The sequence below is a fragment of the Chenopodium album genome, chromosome 6, assembly GCF_948465745.1.
Source record: "Chenopodium album chromosome 6, dcCheAlbu1.1, whole genome shotgun sequence".
NCBI classification, from domain to species: Eukaryota; Viridiplantae; Streptophyta; class Magnoliopsida; order Caryophyllales; family Amaranthaceae; genus Chenopodium; species Chenopodium album.
Genome location: NC_137839.1, coordinates 14,588,976 through 14,603,824, shown reverse-complemented (window position 1 = coordinate 14,603,824; position 14,849 = coordinate 14,588,976). Strand labels below are relative to the sequence as shown.

Sequence of the window (14,849 nt, the reverse complement as noted above, 5' to 3'; positions counted from 1 at the left end):
GATATGAGCGTTTTAGTGAAAGGGTGTTGGTTTTGGGCCGAGTTTAGTATATGTCTCATATCTTCTTTGTTTTAAATCAGAATTGGGCTAATGATATATCGTTGGAAATATTATTTCAAGGCCTATCCAACCAATTAATAATTGGATCAAAATTATATAACCACTAAATCAGTTTCTCTCGGTTTTGTGATGTGGACACGAAAAGTGGAAAGTAAGTTATGGTTTAGTAAAATGGGCTAAGAAGTTATTTAATTTTGCTCAAAATAGCATACAAAAACTTTTTCTCTCTAAGCCTCTTTCTCTCTAAGATTTTTTTGCTATGGTGAGGAAGAATAAAGGAACCAGAGCTCGAAGGAAGAGGAAGAGACTACGGTGAAGACTACAAAGAGCTTGGGTTGTTCGAAGTGATGTGGGTCAAATTCCGCCATTGGAGTATGACCTTGAAGATGAATTGGAGCGATGCATGCTTTAATTTCGCCTAACAATCATTGGAAGAATTGATTACTAAATTGCGGGAGAAATCAAAGCTTTCGGAGTGGATGACTCAACTCAAAGAGCGTGAGAATGGGTTTATGGGTTCAAAAAACATATCATCGTCTTCGCAATTGCAGGTACCTCAAAATCCTAAAATTGATTTGTGTGTTCCTGAATTAGATAATATGCATGATCAATCTGTTAAACCTAGATTGCATTTGTCAATGGATGATATAGTTGATGAATTGGATTATTAGAAATTGGGGGTTGTAGCTTTCACAATTGCTGCTAATCCGCATGTTAAAACTTTTGAGGATTTTTGTCATCGAATTTGGGGGAAATTGAACATAGATAAGGTAATTCCATTGAAGAAAGGTACATTTTTTATTCGATTCTTGAATGTTGAAACTAGAGATAAGGTTTTGGCTTCTCAGAATGTTTTGCTTGATAGAAAACTTGTGTGTTTTAAGTAATGGGAGGATGGTATGTAATTGGAGTTACTTGATGCAATTGTTCTTATTTGCGTTCAGCTAATTGGATTACCTTTGAAATACTGATTGGGAAGCCAATTAAACCTGATGCTACAACTTAAGCAAGAGATTGAGTTTCTTATGTGAGCTATCTGGTTGAAAGGGACTTAAAGAAGAAATTTTTGAAATTCATAGAATTTTGGGATGAGAACGGGCACCTTTACACTCGGAACATTACTTGGGAATGGAAACCACTCTGGTGCTCTATTTGTAATGGGCTAGATCAAAGTTATACTGCTTGTCATAAGAGAGTAGTGAAGAAGGTGTGGAGGCCTAAGGTTTTTGTGCCTGAGGCAGTACTAGCAACAAAAGATAAGGAAGGGGATGACAATGTGTTGACATGTCAGGATCCTGTTCATTTTCCAAAAGAAACTGATAGCGCTTTGAGCTCATTAAGCAGGTTGCTAATGTGACATTTCCTATTCCTTTAAGTAATTCTTTTTCTTCCTTGAGGAATGAAGAGCAGCCTAGTCAGAGTTTGGAGATGTTAGAAATGCTTTTGAAGCTCAAGAACAAACTCCTTCCTTGAAGTATGGATAGAGTTCTTATATGGAATATTAGAGGCTTATATAGCCTCAGTAAGCAGGGAGAGATTAAGAATTACATGGCTCAGAATAGTATAGGTCTCTGCTGCTTAATAGAAACTAAGGTGAAGTCGGTAAATTTCAATGGGATTTATCACAGATTGTTTGAAGGTTGGTGTGTCACTACTAACCTCAATAAATTTAAAGGGGTAGAATTTTGGTGGCTTGGAGAAATAAACTATTTGGTGTGGATATTTTGGTTGCTGGTCCTCAAATTATTAATACAAAAGTGTTCAATAAGACTTTAAGAAAGAGTTTTGAGTAGGGGTGAGCTAACTGGTTACCCACTTGTGTACATAATTATTAAATTTTAATACAAATTTAATAATTATTTTGATTCATTTTCATTTTTGGCATTTACTACTTATACTTATATATGCATGATTGCATGAAGCTATTTTACTTAGGTTTGATATTAATAATAATTTTTATTTATTTTACTAACTAAATACATTTAACATAGTTTTTTTTAAGAAAAACTTATATTTGGTTTAATATATATTGAATAACTAGGTACCTAACCGGTTCCGGGTCCAAAAAATTGGAAATTAGAATTGGAACCGGTTACAACCGATTCCTAAATTTATTACCCGAAATTGGAACCACCGGGTCTAATTCTAGATCCGGACTCGTCGGTTCCTAACCAGTTCTAGTTTCGATTCCGGGTACCTGAAATTTTTGCTCGCCCCTAGTTTTAAGTGTTCTTTTTTCTATGCAATGAATGATGTTGCTGAGAGGATTCTTCTTTGGCATCAACTTAGGGGTATTGCTGGTAATTCTTCTGGGGCTGGGATCATAACTTGGGATTTTTATAATCCTCTCTTTCTTGACGATAGAATTGGAAGACAGATTAGTAATTCTAAAATTGCTCCTTTTGCTGATTGTGTGACTTATTGTGATATGAAAGACATGATCTAAGTTGGTGCTAGATACACTTGGACAAACAAGCAGCATGGAGAAGATATGGTCTATAGTAAAATTTTTAGAACTTTGGTTAACACTGACTGGATTATGTAGTTTCCTAATTCTATGGTTCATTAAAGTCCTGAGATTTGGTATGATCACTGCCCTTCTGTAATTCAGTTTGATGAATTCAGGAGAAGTGGTCCTAGAGCTTTCAAGTTTTTTTGATATGTTGGGTGGTCATCCTCATTTTGGTGAGCTTGTTAGTGATGCTTGGGGAATTGAGGTGCATGGTCAGATGATGTACCAAGTGGTGAAGAAACTGAAGGAAGTTAAAAAGGCCCTCAAGAGTTTAAATAGGAGTGATTATTCTGATTATAGAAACACTGAGCTTCAGAATCAAGAGAAGAATATTTTGGAGAATATCTCCAAGGTAAGGAAATATTATTTTGAGTTCTTACAGCAAAAGGCTAAGATTAGTTGGCTGAAAGCTGGTGATGATAACACTTCATTCTTTCATAGAAGTATTAAGGTCTAGGCATACATGAAAAAAGTCTTGGCTATTGCTGATATGAATGGCAGTAGGTGTGAGGATAGGAATGCTGTGAATAATGCTTTCATTGAGTATTATAAATGGCTTTTGGGTACAGATTAGGATCGCCCTATTAAGGTTGATCAGAGAATTGTAGAGTAGGGTCCCGTAGTTTCAGATGAGTTGGCTGCTAGTATTTCTTGCCCTGTCTCTTAGGAAGAAATAAAGAAAGTTATTTTTAGTATCTCAGGCCTTAAGGCTCCTGGTCCAGATGGCTTTAATAGCTCTTTTTATAAGATGTGCTGGAATACAGTTGGAGGTGATGTCTGTAATGTTAATAAGCTTTTCTTTGAAAATGGAAATATGCTTAAGGAGATCAACTGTACAAACTCGGTGTTGATTCCTAAAATTGAGCAGCATCAGTCTGTCATGGATTTTAGACCCATTGCATGCCGCAATGTGATTTACAAAGTCATTACTAAGCTACTTTGTAATAGGTTAAAAAAGGTTCTGCTCAACATAATCTCAGATAATCAGTCTGGTTTTGTGCAAGGAAGGAAAATTTTCCATAATATTTGTATAGTGCAGGACCTAATTAGGAGATATAAGAGGAAGAATACTCCACCTGGCTGCATGTTTGAGGTGGACATCATGAAAGCATATGATTCAGTCAACTGGGAGTTTCTAAAGTATATGTTAGTTGCTCTCAAGTTCCCTGAGCTTTTTCTGAAGTTAATCATGGAGTGTGTCACTACTCCTAGCTTCTCTTTGTTTTTGAATGGTGAAGTGAATGGTTTATTTAAGGGAAAAAAGGGTTAAGGCGAGGGGATCCACTCTCTCCTCTGCTGTTTGTTATTTGTATGGAATACCTCATTAGAATTATGTAGAATATTGGCAAGCATAGAGAGTTTGTCTTTCATCTTAGATGTAAAGCTATGATGTTAAATCATCTAGCTTTTGCTGACAATTTAATCATTATGAGTGGAGGGGATGAAAAAGCAATGAATCTATTGATAAGGGGTCTTGCTACCTTTGCTGGAGCTTCTGGTCTTGCCGCTAATAGTGGAAAATCCAATGTTTATTTCTGCAATATTAAGGAGGATGTTAAGACAACATCATTAGAACCTCAAGATTTAAGAGGGGCAATTACCCTTTAGGTATCTTGGGGTTAATGTTAATGCAAAAAAGCTGTCAAATGATGATTGTCGGCTATTAATTGACAAAATTATGGTGAGAGTTAGAGTTTGGGGTAGTAGAAACATGTCTTACATTGCTAGAATGGTGTTAGTGAATGTTGCCTTGCTTTCTTTGCATACTTACTTTGCCCATATCTTTATTTTGCCAAAGAGAGTGTTGAAAAGGGGTCATGGCTATTTGCAATAACTTCATTTGGGATGGAAAATCCATTTATAGTAGAGCTCTTCCAATTGCTTGGGATATAGTTTGAAGATCAAAGAAGTAGGGAGGTTTGGGGGTCTATGATTATATTAGCTATAAAATATAACAACATTGAGAAAGTATAGTTTGGACATTGCAAATAAGAATGATAGTTTATGGCTGAAATGGGTGACTCATCACTATATTTAAGGAAAGAATTGGAAGAGAATTGGGTGTCCTGCCCAAGCTAGTTGACAATGGAAGAAAATATGGAAGGTGAAGGAGAAAATTAAGCATGACTTTACGAGAAATGTGCGGAATCATCATCAGAAAGGGTACACTGTGTCTATTGCCTATAAGTAGCTTTAAGTGTATCATCCTGAAGTTCCTTGGTGTAAGTGGATCTGGAATAGGTACAACATCCCCAAGCATAGGTTTATAGGCTGAACAACAGTTTGGGGAAGGCTTAGAACCAGAGAGAAACTTAAGAGGATTAGGGTTATATCTAAATTTGGTCTTTCAAAGCTTATGCACTGCCTTAGTGTATTATATTTGGCAGTAGAGAAATAGTGCAATTTGGGATGGGAAGATTCATAGGCATGATATAATTGTAAATAGAATTTTTTTTATATATATATCATAGGATAAGTAGTATAGCTAGTAAGAATGTTAAGGCTAGGGAACTTAATTGGCTCAAGAGCGTTTTCTTAGGGGCTTAGTTGCCTCAGTGTATTTTGATTTCGTGTTATTAATAAAAAATTTACCTTTTCTCAAAAAAGGGGCTAAAAATTGAGTTGGTTTATGAAATGTATTGAATAGAAATATGGATTAAGCACTCCAAAGGTTAAATACTCAACCCGACCAATAATAGCGGTGAAAGATTGTTCATCATCGGGTTTGGTTTTGGGAAGACATTTTTAGGTGTCTACAAACTCCATTCATGCTAACATCCTTTTCTGAGTGTCTCGTAGTGTTGGAACAAGTTTCCCATTGTCTAGGTTCCCTTGGATAAGATCCTTGAATTTGAAACAATTTTCTATTGTTTGCCCTCAAGATTGGTGATACTGGCAGTAGAACCTATCTGTCCTTTTAAGTGATTCAAATGGTCTTGGCTCGAGAGGTTTGACCTTTACCATTTTTAAGAGCATTTGGAATATTCTTTCGTAAGAGACACAAATGGGCATTAGACTTTATCGCTCCTTCTTGGTGGTATAACCACGTTAAAGACGAATAGCTTCCTTTCAAAAGGCTTCGAGGAAGAAGTATTCTTTACCTTTTCAAGGGTGCGTTTGTTTTTTACTTCCTCTATTTGCTTGCTGTAATCTCTAATTAGTTACGTTAGGTCATATAATGTGTTTATGAGGATGCACACTTCCTCTCTAGAGAGCCCTCTTTACTTTGTGACTTAGTTTCATGGAAATCACTAATGGCATCGAAAAAGGTTTCCTTCTCCTCTTCGACGGCATAAGCCTTCCATAAATTTGATAAAGAGTGATGGATCGATGTGATCCTTTTCGTCAGAAATTTCTAGAAAATCCGAAAGTGGAGCATTATTGATACTTGTCTTCTTATTAGCAGGAGGCAATGGAAGTTTGTTATTAATCAAGTCTTGAATAGCTTCCATTAAATACCAACAACTCTCGGTAGCATGGCCCCTACCTTGGTGATACTTGGAGTGTGAGTTTGGATTCCAACTAGTTGTCCTTCTTTCGACCGGTGGATCTCCCAGTGGCCTAATAGGAGTAATGAGTCCTTTGGCATGAAGACGGTCAAAAGCTGTGTCATAGCTCATCTTAACTAGAGTAAAGTTTCTCCTAAATGGTTTCTTTTGCCCTTAATTGTTCATGCCAAAGATTTCATTCAAATTGAAGGTGTTAATGTTATTGGAATGGGTGGCCTTGGAAGAAGAAGGATTGTCATTCTTCTTACCTTTACATCCATTGTTGTTATTGTTGGCAGCTTTCTGCTTTGCAAGGTAATCTTCGATGTCAATGTCTATGTTGTAAAAAGCTTTGAAATTATTCAAATTAGTTTGATATTTTAAGTGTCTTGAATAGTTCTCTTGGAGGTTCTTGATGAACATCCTCACAGATTCCTTTTCAATATGGAATTTAAACATTCTAGCGGAAGTTTCCTTCCACTTGTTATGGAAAGTTGTGAATCCTACATTTTCTTTCTGTTTTAGCATTTCAAGTTCCCTATGATAAGTTTTAACTTAAATGTTACATTTATACCTATCAATGAAAGCATTTGTAATGGTTTCCCAAGCAGAAATCTTTTCTTTATTCAAGGAGAAAAACCATTGTTAATTAACATACAGTTTCTAGAGACAATGGGAAAAGCGAAGGAAAGACCCTCTTATCAATGACCTTAATATTCATCACTATCTCAAAAGCCCTTAAATAAAAATAAGGATTGTTAGTTAGCTTGAACTTAGTGATGTCATTTAGCACTGAACTTTTGTGGAAGAAGGTCCTTGTCCACTGAGACCCCTTGAGAGCTAATCCCATGGAGCCCGTAGTCATTAGATATATGAATAAGGCTATCTTCGATGTGCTTGATGGTATTAACTGGCACTTGCCTGCTAGTATCGTTGACTTGCGTAGTAAGCCCTTTAAGTGTTTCGGCGAGTCCATTGACAATTTGTTTGAGTTGATCAACTTCTTCGTGACTGGCCATTATAACGAACTTTTTTCTGCGTCGAATTGGTTTTTCAAAATAAAATACTTGAACGAAGGTGTTATCCTCGATTAAACACTCTTCTATCCTTGACCAAGTGCTTAATATTAAACCATTGACTTTCATTTTTATATTTTAGAAAAAGCAAAAAAAATGGATGCATATTTTGGGAATAAAGGGTGGGATCAAATTATGGTTTAAGCAACATGGTTTATGTTGGGAAGATAATATCTAACTTACCCCCCTAAAAATGACGGAAAATGCGTACATAAGACTCTTAGACATGGTCATGGTGACATATATACAAAGTGTGTGCATTTGACTAGTGGGTGAAAGTGACATGCTTAAGACTCGTGTAAAGACCATGGGACTATAAGACGAACTCGAACAATAATCAAATTATGACTTGGGGTATTAATTAATAAATAAATTAGACTCGACGCGAGCACCTGAGCAAAAAACCGAACCACCGCGGGAGATGACACTGTCGCGCCGCGTTAACCCCATTGTTGCGCGTTATTTCTATTGCGTGGCGATGAAAGCCGGCGTTTTGTGTCACAAGTCTAAACCTCCGCATTAATACTGAAACGTTGGTTTTAACTTGTTTTCGGTGTTCTGTTCGAAAAAGTAAGCCTAATGTCTTGCTAAGTCAAATATGTTTAGACTTTATTGATCGAATAATTAAATTAATTAACTAATTAAGCAAAGTCATTAGTTAGTTTATTAAAAATTATTTACAAAACAAGTAAAAAAACGGCTAGTTCAATCACATATAAGCGATGCACAAGCGAGAGATGCACAACTAGTCAAGTAGTCATAATATGATGCAATGAGCTAACCATGACTCTAGTTCACTAAAGTTCAATGATTATGGTAGTCAAAGAGGGTCCATGGTTATGAGTCCGGATGCATCACGAGACAACCTTACCTTTGGAATGGTTGGCGCATATGGATGGGACCCCGCAAATTAAACTTGTTTCCATGGTTTGGTGAATTCACACAATCGGATGTACCCTTCGTTGCACGGAGCGTTCGATTGGGTAGATGGAGCGTGAATCCCTAGAGGGTTATGGCCACATGAAGAACACATATGGGTTTCAGAAAATAATTAAAAACTCAATAATGAAGTAAAATTAGCCAAATAGTACTAGAATCGGTCAAAACAAGAAGGTGGATTTTTGGCTCGGTATTGGAAGAACTTGGCACGAGAAAACAGGGTCCATCGCACAACGATGAATCTATCACGTCACAATAAAACCATCGCGTCGTGATAAAGCCATCTCACAGCGATGGACACTACTGTCTTCTGACAGTTTCAACACTCCTTAGCAGCTTTCTGTGTTCTCAGAATTTTCCGATTTTTCATAGTATTTTTTTTTCGATTCTAGTTGCGAAAGATATTTCCCAATTTTCCTATGTGGAAAAAGCCTATGTTTTTGACACCTTACGGATGGTCTTTTTAATGCGGACCTTTTTATGCTTATGCCGCAATGTTAATCAAAATTACGCACATGAATATTTAAAACGTTCGAGTCTTATCCATTCATTCTAAGCAATTGCCAAAACTAATTTTAGTAATTAGAATAGAATTCCTCCCCAAAAGAGTCGCCAAAAAACTGTAGGGAATATTTCAAACTCTCAACTTTGAGCCAAACTGTGATATTGCATATAAGCATGGTGGCTTCAAAGGGTAGGAAGCTAGAGCAAAAGAGTCGCCAACAAGTTTAAGAACTTGTAAACCGTTCACGGGTGTGAAGGTTACACCCCATTCATGATCACAGAGATCGCTAACTCCATAGTGGTACAGAATCATGACTGGATATTCGAGGATGATCGTACGAATCCAGTCTAAAAGATATTGAACCCGCCCTAAATAGGCTTCTACTTTATTCTGCTCATATTCATATGCGCTTTCCGATCAACATTCCATCATTAAGTTAGCTCTAAACCTGTTTAATCTATGTTGGTTGAATATTAATGCATAAATAAATCTATTATTGGCGATCACTTGAATTAAAACCATATTAGCCTAAATAAAGCTTTTTAGGTGTGATTTCAAGTACAAATTCCCTTTAATCCTGCGGAAATGGGCATGACCAAGCAATAACAATAGTATGTCATCAAGCAACATAATAATATATTGACACAACAATCATCATCATCATAAAAATATTTTCAAAGCATAATATTATTAGCAATATCCAAGGCATGATACTAACATGATTAATAACAAATCCTACCATGTCACTAAATAATAAAAATCAAATCTTTATCCTAAACATGATACTAGAAAGCAATGGAAGCATCCTAACATGATACTATGAATTAAAATAATAAATTAAACATGATTTCTAAAAGAAATATAGTAATTGATTTACTCGCTTTGTTGCCTTGTTTCTCTTTCTATCAAAATATTACACACATTAGTAAACTTCAATAAAATATTTAATCATATGATATTAATAGAAATATGGATTTGGGACCAAACCCTCAGAACTTTCATGTCTAGGTCTAAGGCAACTTTGAACTTGGCTAGGTTTGTTACTGTCTCGTAAAGGGCGTATGGTGTGTGTTTAGGGAAAAGGTTTAGAAAAGAGAGAGAAGTTTTTAGCTTATAGAGAGAATTAGATGATTGTTGGTGGTCCATGAAAACAGAGGAAATCGTCCCCTATTTATAGGAAAAAAAGACCGAAAAGATCATAATTTAATTCAAATTTAATCCAGAAGAAAACAAGTTTCATCGCGGCGTGATAGGTTTATCACGACACAACGACATTATCACATCGCGATATGCCCATCGCGGCGCGATGGATTTATTACGGCTTGATAATTTCGTACAATAAGATTTCGTACGTAATCCACCTTTTAATTAAATTGGGTTAGCCGAAGTCTGTACTTATCTTTATTAAATGAGATTTATCCAACATAAAAAACTTGATCCTTATCTTTTCAAAAATAGGATAATTATAAATCCTAAATTCTTTAAAACTTAAAATAACCTTCTAGATATTTATAGAAAATTAAGATAAATTCTAGGAAAAATTGCCTGCAATAATCCGACCTTAAGGGCATCCGCTAAAAATAATCCCTCATTTGGATTATTTTTAATAATCCGACCTTTGATATCAATTCACTCAAAATGGTCCCAACAGGTCATGTAACTTGTTATAACAAGTAACCTGACACATGTCGACCTATGATTGGTTAAAAAATAAAAATAAATAAAAAAAAATTAATTTTTAATTATTTAAGAAAACAACCACACCAACCAAAGAAACCCCTTCCCCGGCGCAGGACTCCCCTTCCCCGCGACTCCGACCACCTAATTCTTAACCCTCCTCCCCAAACCACCAATACCCTGGATCGGAAGACCCTAAAACCCAAGCTCCACTTGAGTCAGGATACACCGATGAATAATAATTATCCCTAACCCTCGATTTTGGAAACCATGTCCCGATTCCGACATCTTTAAGTCCCCCTGTCCTAATTCCGTCTTCTCGGCCATTTCTCTGTTCCAAATCTAGCCTCCCTCCTCTTCCCCTGTACAGACTCCAGCCCCTTCTCCTTCTGCCGCCCTAATTTCGACCTTCGTTAACTTCCCTCGCCCTAATTTCGGCTTCCTCCACCTTGATTTCGCCGCCCATACCACCGATAGTAGCAACGACGATGACACATCTTGCATCATGAGTTTCGACCGATATCACGGTGGGTGAATGCAATTCAATGGATATTGGTGGTTGGGTTGGGTAATGGGTGGCTATGGCTACCAGATTATTTTTTTTTTATATGTTAAATTCAATCTTTAATTTAATAATTTTAGACAAATTACATAGTGACACATGTACTTTTAAATAAAAAAAATGTTAACAAGTAACCGGTCACTTTGGAGCAACATGGACAAATTGAGTATAAAGGTCGGATTATTTAAAAATAATCCAAAGGTGGGATTAATTTTAGTGGATGCCCAAAGGTCGGATTATTTCGAAAAAAATTTTCCTAAATTCTAATGGTTTTAGAAATATAATTAAAAGATAACGGACCCTCCACAAGATCATAGGGTCCGTGCAGAAACTCAAATAAGGCGCAGTTTAGTATTTTGGCCATAACTTCCTCGTTATAACTCGAAATTGGGCTTATAATATATCGTTGGAAATCTTTCGAGACCCATCCAACTACACAATTATTGGACCCATATTATGGAGCAAACACACGAAATGTATAATTTTTAAAACATTTTTAGACAAGAGAAATTCATGAGACTTTTCCACATTTCACCTTGCTCGATAATCACTAACGTGAAAGGTATTCATTACTGGGTTTGGTTTTTGAGGAGATACAATCAGGTGTCTACACCTTCCTACCCCTTTCATTAAATTAGCAACCTTTACCTCCACCTCTATTAAATCTGGCATCGACAACCCCTTTCCCGACAACCCCTCTCCTCCCCCTTCCCTTACTTTTCCGACCGTCCTTCCCTATCCCTTTTTCCATGCACCCACCCAAAGTGGCGATCCCAAAATCCAAAAACGTCATCCACCACAAATCCCAAAACCCCCGAAACCCCGCAAACTACATTAATACTAGAAGCGGAAGCCCTTTTCCTCTCCTTTTCGACATGTAACTCTTAACCAGTTAAAAATAGTTTTGAGTGGCAGCCAGGTGGATGAGAACAAGGATGAGAACAAGCCAGGGGGGAAGGTGGTTGGGAGGAAGAGAGAGAAAATGATTTTTTTAAATTAAAAATGATTTTGAAAATAAATATAATAAAAAGTTTTCAAAAAATATTTAAATAAATAAATACCCTATTCTTAAGGTTACAAGTCAATTTGGTCTTATAGAATTGAAGATTGTCCAAAGCTTGGATTATTCTACAATAATACTAAGGTTGGATTATTAGATTTAAATGGGGCTTAGGTTGCATTATTAAATTGGTAAATTCTGCAAGAATCAATTTTTCCTATTTAATTCAAATTTTCATCTATTTATTAAATTGGTATTCTTTTATAGATGTCGTATAATTATTTATTTGATAAATTGATTTTAATATTAAAAAAGGTGTGTTGATAAAAACAAATGAAAAGAATACAAATTTAATCCTAATTGTCTATATTAATTTGTTTACATAGCAATAATTCAAACATATTTAAAAAATCAATCTTTGAGATTTCTTTTCTTTTTGTGTCGCTTTTCTCCATTAGTTTTAGTTGTATGAGTGCGAAATATTACCGTAGTATGTAAAAGGCAAAGTGTAATAAGATATAACACACGCGTATTTACTTCGATTCTTCTCTATTTATACCCCTTTTGCTGCATTATTTTTATTTATTATCACTCACCCGCCTCTCTCAGCCCCCTCATCCCCGTTCTCTTCCTTATTCTCTCCATCCATTTTCAATCGTTAATTAGAGAAAATAAAATGAGGTTATTCTGGTCTGATGATCTCAAGCGTAAGTTTGCCTGTGCTGTTATGAAATATGGTGATGAAAAAGTAAGTTTTACCACCTACAACATTATTATTAGATGATTCATATTATATTTTTTTTTATCCATGTTTATAAAAAGTTGATAATGCTAATTTCAATTTCATCCATGAAATTTGATACAGAAAAATATATTTAATTTATTAATTTTGAGATGTGTAGTTTGTGTGTGTGTGTGTTGATTATTAAAAATTCAATTGTGGATATATGGTTGTATTTCAGGTGCTTTCCCTAAACAAATTTGGCTTGAGATGCAAGCTGATGGAATTACTCTGGAGCAAGTTAGAAATCATTTGCAAGTACACTTTTTTTTTTTAATCTCTCATTTTTTTTTCATATAGCCTGAGATCATACATCTTTTTTATCTCTCTGTATTTTTTGAGTAAAGGTTGATGTCATTTTCATATATTTTTTAATTGATTAGCTTTTATTTGTACTTAATTAACCTGTTGTTTTCCTTGAATTTTCATGTACCAAACAGAACAACCGAAAAAAGCTACGGGCATTAAAGTATAAAGGTAATCATCACGACATCAAGCATTATTTATGCTACTATATACGTATTACTTCGTAGTTTTATATATTTATTTTATTTATTGTGCTTAATTGTATGTTATTTTATTCGTCAATTTATAAGGCTCATACCAGAAGAGTATATGAACATACTGCATAATTTAAATTCATCCTCTTTATTATAGTTGAATTATTAATTTCTTCAATTTTTCAAACATGCACGATAAATTTCAATCACCCTCTTAAAAAATCAATTTAAGAGAAACGATAAAGTTAGTGTAAGAAAAATCTTACGAATTCAGTGTTTTCTCACTTGAATATGGAAGCCTGTTCATTTCCATACTCCGTTTTTTTTTTGTAAGAATTGGATATGGTACTTGTTATGTTTCTTTTTATTTAATTTTAAATATCATTCTATGTATTTTTATTATTTTTGTGCAAAAGTGATACATTTTTTTTTCTCGAGAATTTTAATAGCTTAAGTAAATTTACATATAAAACAAGTTCTTATAAAAGCAGACAAGTTTATTTATATATTTTAAGTTTAAATAATTGAAACGAATTAATAAAAAATCATCACTTCTAACAATGTGTAACATTATTGTAGAGAGCCCAAGAACTATTTCTATTGAAATAAAAGTGCCAGAAGAAGCCAATAAAAAGGAGCATGCTTATTGGATATTCAATGATCTTGCTGAAGAAAGTTCTAACGCAAAGGGGAAGAAGAGGAAGAAATGTGTTTTGGATTTAACTTTGAGGCTGAATGTTGGCAGCACTTCTACAATATCACATGAAGAAGAGAATTTATCATTAGACCTCTCCCTTTGAAAATTTTCGCCACCGGATTATCATACCTGTCATGGACCTTCTGTTCATGAAGTAGCTTGCATGCTAGATAGCTGAGCATTATAGTTTTATGTCTTTTATCTATATGCAATGTTTCATATCTATGTCGTTTTATTTTATGTAAACTTTCAATTATCCTTAGGATTATGCTTCTATTGGACTTATTAAGCTCGCTTCAGTTATCAATATATGATATGTGGCTTTGTTATATTTAAGTAGCACAAAAGTTTGTGTCTTTTATTGTCAATTAATGTCATTAATAATTATTGTACTTTACTTGCATTGTCATTAATTATTGTACAATAATTGTATTGTATTATACTTGCTTACCTTTGATATGTTAAGTATTGCACTTAATTTTTTAGTTGTTGTTTTAATAATAGAGTAGTGACTTAAAATTTTAATGGTTGTCGTTTTTAAAAGTTTCACATAAACTTATTTAAGTATGATATAAAACACATGAATTTTATCATGGCTAATTACCTATAAAAAAATTAATTTAAAGGCATGAAATGAGTAGTTAAATTTATTGTGCACATGTTGTAGTCCATATAAAGAAAATTGTTAAATGTACAACAATAACAAAAAAAAAAAAAAAAAAAGTGGTATGACGACGATATATTACACTAGTTAAAAGCTTATGATTTCATTATAAAACCAGAGCCATTTTCTCTGAGGGTGATTGTTCACATTTATAACATAAAAAACACAAACACTTTGGTTTTGGTTAAACAAAATTAACTAGTCTATTCATCCTAAAATGTAAACATAAAACCTCTTATATTATTTCCTACTTTAGTATAAAATCAATATTGATTTCTTACCTTTTTTTTTAGGAATTATTGATTTCTTACTTTTTTTGCATATGTATTTTAGGAAATAAATCTACATAATCAAGTGCAAAAAGTTAAGAAATCAATGCCAAAAAAAA

The 14,849-nt window shown here is 34.5% G+C and overlaps 1 long non-coding RNA gene across 1 annotated transcript; it reads left to right on the top strand.

Annotated features, from left to right (window-relative positions):
- The first annotated feature begins 299 nt into the window (after window positions 1–299).
- LOC145634637 (uncharacterized) lies at window positions 300–14,143 on the top strand. Its single transcript, XR_014113456.1, has 4 exons — window positions 300–611; window positions 12,782–12,858; window positions 13,041–13,077; window positions 13,680–14,143. It is a non-coding gene; the product is annotated as an uncharacterized LOC145634637 (long non-coding RNA).
- The last annotated feature ends 706 nt before the right edge of the window (window positions 14,144–14,849 follow it).